The sequence below is a fragment of the Morone saxatilis genome, unplaced genomic scaffold, assembly GCF_004916995.1.
Source record: "Morone saxatilis isolate NCDOM2014 unplaced genomic scaffold, NCSU_SB_2.0 Contig0, whole genome shotgun sequence".
Classification (NCBI taxonomy): domain Eukaryota; kingdom Metazoa; phylum Chordata; class Actinopteri; family Moronidae; genus Morone; species Morone saxatilis.
The window spans coordinates 3,595,163-3,599,801 of NW_023339650.1; positions in this window are offsets into that span (position 1 = coordinate 3,595,163).

Below are 4,639 nucleotides of genomic sequence, written 5' to 3' on the forward strand. Positions count from 1 at the left end.
TACTAAATCCACAAAATGTCAGTTTTCAAACAGATGTAGATCAGTGTTCAGTTTTGGTTGGGGTGTGTGTGTGTCTTCATTAGTCTGTCAAGTCAGAAACTTCCCGTGTCCAACCTATGTTCATCTCTGAGCTGATGTTGGAAACAAATGCTTTGACCTACAAACCCTCTGAGGAGGACTTTCAGGTTAGTTTTACAAATTGTTATGAACTGTTTTACAAGTTCTTGTTTTTTACTAATTTAATATCCATCTATGGTATACTCCTTGTGGATTCCTACAGGAGACCGTTGCAGAGATGATTGGGCGTTTTAAGAAAACAGCGATGTCAGTTAACACACTTACGGCAGATCCTGATTTTGATTCAGTGACAGAGCCTCCAGAGTGCCAGGTATTAAAAAAAATTCCTGCCTCAACCCGATGGCCCTGATGTGTATATTCAGGGTAACTTAGTTGTTATAAAAGTTAATGTTGATATGTCAAAATTTTGAAGGTACAATACTGTGATATAGTCCATGTATGTGTCTTTATGTGTGTTTGTTAACTTTTAGGTACTGGAGAATACATTTGAGAATGGCCCTTGTTTGGAATTCATAATAGAAAATGATGGCCACCTTCAAAGTGTCATCCAAAATATCAAGGTCAGTTTTTACGTTTCATAGGTTTCTATCTCTGGAGGTTGTATTCTGTCTGTACAGTACTGTGTATGTATGGGCCTGACTTGTTTCCCCCCTTAGGAATCACTCCAGTTTGCCTTTGAAACAGCAAAAGTGTACTCTCACTCGTTTGAGCGTTTTCGGCTGTTCTACAAAGAGAATAAGAGTCTGGATCTGGATGCAGTGTGGCAACAGGATCAGGGTGATGTACTATACATTAGCGTAACAAACATTATTTTTGTAACACATCTCCCACTCATAGCACAAAGAGCCTTTTGAAAAGTATTGTTAAGCCTTTTTTGTTAAGATTATGTATTGGAAACTTAAAAACACTTGACAAGTTGTAAACAAAAGCACTGTTGCTTAAACCAGGTCTATGCCTTTGGTGAATCACCAATCTAAATAGGATGTTTCTGTTTTCAAGTAATGACACCTCTCAGCTCCTCTCTGACTTAAAGTTACCCTGTGTTATCTTAAAGACAAAATTGTGTAGAATGCATTTCCTTCCTCATGATACATTTACAAAGCTGATGTTTTTAATATTTTAAATCCTGCATTGTTTACATCTATTGTTTGCCTGTCCCACAATATTCTTCTTCACTTCCTTTGTTGGCACATGAATGGGGTGAGTGTGGCATGTGGTGTACAGCACATTGAGTAGTTGAAAGACTAGAAAGGTGCTCTATAATTACAGTCCATTTACCATTTACCAATTATCCCTGTGCTCACACATATGCATGCGTGTGTTCGTAACAAAACGTGGACCCCATTTATGAAAACATTGCTACAAATTCTGCGAAAAATGGTCAAAAACTCCACAGGGTATCTTTACAGACCATGCCATTGAGTTTATAATAACACTAAAGCTAAAAAATGTCCAGATTTTCTAAAGCATACCATAAGTTTGCAGAGATATTATCTTTTTTCAGGAGTATGTTAAAATTGCATTATTGCATGGTAATGCAAGTAGATGAGAGTAGATTGCCAATCTGTTTTGCATTCATAAGGAGTGCAGTCTACTATAGAGACCATCACAGTTGGGTTTACTTCATCTAGGACCACGAATTGCATCTTGTAGTTGTGCATTTATTTTGAAAAGTGTAGGTATATATACTGATCTATATGGAATTATATAGCCCTTAATGATACACTAACTAACCCTTCTTTCGTATTTGTATCCTTTTTTCATTTGCCATTCATCTTAATGAGTGCCACTGAGAGTTGTGTTCACTGAAATGATTACTATGAGCAGTAATGAGCAGCTGGGAAACTTCTGGGGATAGGATTAATGGCAGATGGGTTTTTGATGGAGGCAAAAAGGGAAAATTGTTTTTTCTAAAGATAATCTTTAATATATATTTTTTGTCACATTGAGTGATTTGTTCAGGAAATTAACACAACACATTTGCTATTGGATGTAAATGTGTACACAGTTATATGACTATGTTTGAAGTATGTATATTTAATTGCAAAGCATGCAAAAACAACATGGTTCTTCTGTACTAATGAATGTTGACTGCTTCATCTCACAGGTTTGTCTTGTTTTGAAAAAGCACTGGAGTTATACCACAGTAAGCATAAGGAGGCCTTAGCCATCCAAGAAAAGACACATCTCGGCTTACTGCTTGTGGATAAAACGTACCTCAAAGAGAAACTTGTGTCTTCCCCGCTCTGCTCTCTGGAGGTGTGGACTACACATACTGTATTACTTCTATTACACAACTGTTTTTGGTTTAGAATTGTGGAGAGTTTTTGACCATGACAAATGCTTTAAACAAGAGCACAGTGAGGCCATTATGAGTTAATTCAACCTCACTGAAATGAAAATATAAGCAAGGTCCAGAGCCTCAATGATATATTTGAGAAAGACAGACAAATACAAGAGTAGAATAGAATGAACACTACAGAATGATAAAGGCGTGTAGGAATCATTGCTCTGCCTCTGAATCTCTGCCCCAGGTCGTCAATGAGAGGCTTACTCAGCTGGCTAAGAGGAAGCTAGATGCTGTCATTGCAGAGGCTTGTGAAGCTGAGTTTAAACTAGCGTTCAAGCCCTCCACTACAGCTGAGTTAGCCAACTCCCTCACATTCCTGGATGAGATACAGGAAAGGGTAAGATGTACATTGCATGTTGATAGCAGTTTGCTATCTGAATCTATTCTACTGCACTCAGTTCTCCCTCTTTCTTTTCTCCCTCTCACCAGATAACGGCGCTCGAAGAGGAGCAAGAGACAGTGTGTCAGATGTACAACCTTATTAACATGTACTCAGTTCCCACACCACTTGAGCATATGGTTGTTTTCGCCACCTTGCAACCCTCCATTAACTCGTTGCACAGAGTCATCGATAACGCTGCGGCTGAGAAGTCCTCTAGCATGAGGAAGTTCTGCAGCTCCTTGCACAAGGACATAAAGGAGCTGAACAATGAGGTCATGAAAACCAAGCTTCAGTCACAGGTACATAGAGAAGTTGTATTATTTTCTGTGTTAAGTAATGCAGGTAACTAAAATAAAAAGGGTCTTGGATTTTGTTAACTTACAACATAAGAATATGTCATTTGGAAGGCTATTTTTCATGCTAAGCCTTTGTTACTCTAGGTTTATGTCTTTTGCTCCATTTTACTTATTTGCTTTGTGGTTTTCATGTGTAGGATCCAAAAATCCTAGACATCAATGCAGATTCCTCCCAGGTGCGTCTACTGCTGGGGGAGATCCAGATTACCATAGACAAGCTACAGGACCAGGCCTCCACCTACACCTCATACCAGAAGAAATTCAAGGTGCTGTAGTACTTTTCAGTAATTCCAAAATGCTTCTAGTAAAAGGCATGCCCCAAACCAAGTCATAATTTTATTTTGAGTTGGAGATCTGGGTCCAAATCAGAAAAGGCCATTTGATTGAAACTTTACTAACAAATTAGCCAACTAACCCCGCCTAAAGTAGTTCCCCCCCCTCTACCTTCTGGTGAATAAAGGTGGAGGTTACCAAGTTTGACAGCCTGGAAGAGTTAACTACAGAGTTTAGGCTGAAGCAGCTGCTGTGGGACTCTCTAGAGGAATGGAAGTCTTTACAAGATGGATGGAGGCAGGTGAGGTGCACTTAGCATATTGTCTGCAAAGTCCTGAGCAAACGTAGTGTCATGTACAGACATAATGTAAACTGCTCCAGTGTCTTTCCATTTTCACCCATACCCAGAGAACACTTAAGCAATTGGACTTGGAGCAGTTCAGCTCACAGGTTATCAAGTATGGAAAATATGTCAACCAGCTGGAGAAGGGTCTGCCACGTAACAATGTGGTGCCAAGTCTTAAGGACAAGGTGGAGGTCATGAAGCAGAGGGTGGGTAGGACAAAGCGTTCTGTAGTGACTGCCATTAATGTGTGTAGTGTGCGGTATAAATAACAAAACTCTTTTTGAAATGATGTCACATTAACATATGGGCTGTGGGCAAGGGATTTAGCTACAGCTTAGTGACTATCTAAAACATATTCATGTGTTTTCCTTCAGCCCTGCCTGTGTCTGATCTACGTAACCCATGTATGCAAACCAGAGCACTGGAAGATTCTGGAGTCTGTTGTGGGGTCCTCCCTGAATGTTGAGGAGCTTACTGTGGCTGTTTTGGAGGAGATCAATATCTTCTCTTATGGCACAAAGATACAAGAGGTGAAACATAAATATAGCTACATAATGAGCTTTTCTACCCAGTGACAGAAACTGCTGGCAGTGACTCTTTTGCCGGCGTTGCACAAACTTTTGTATACGCAGCTGTAAGATAGATAGATAGATAGATAGATAGATTATATGGAGTAGATAGATAGATAAGATAGATATGTCTACGCTGCTGTATGGCGTCGATATATGAAACGACAAGGGCACAAAGAATTAGTAACGCAAGGGCTATAGGTCAGATTATGTAACGGGCAAGTGGTAGTTTACATACTTACCCTTTTTTTAATATCAGTAGCAACAAGGTGTCACAAGTATACA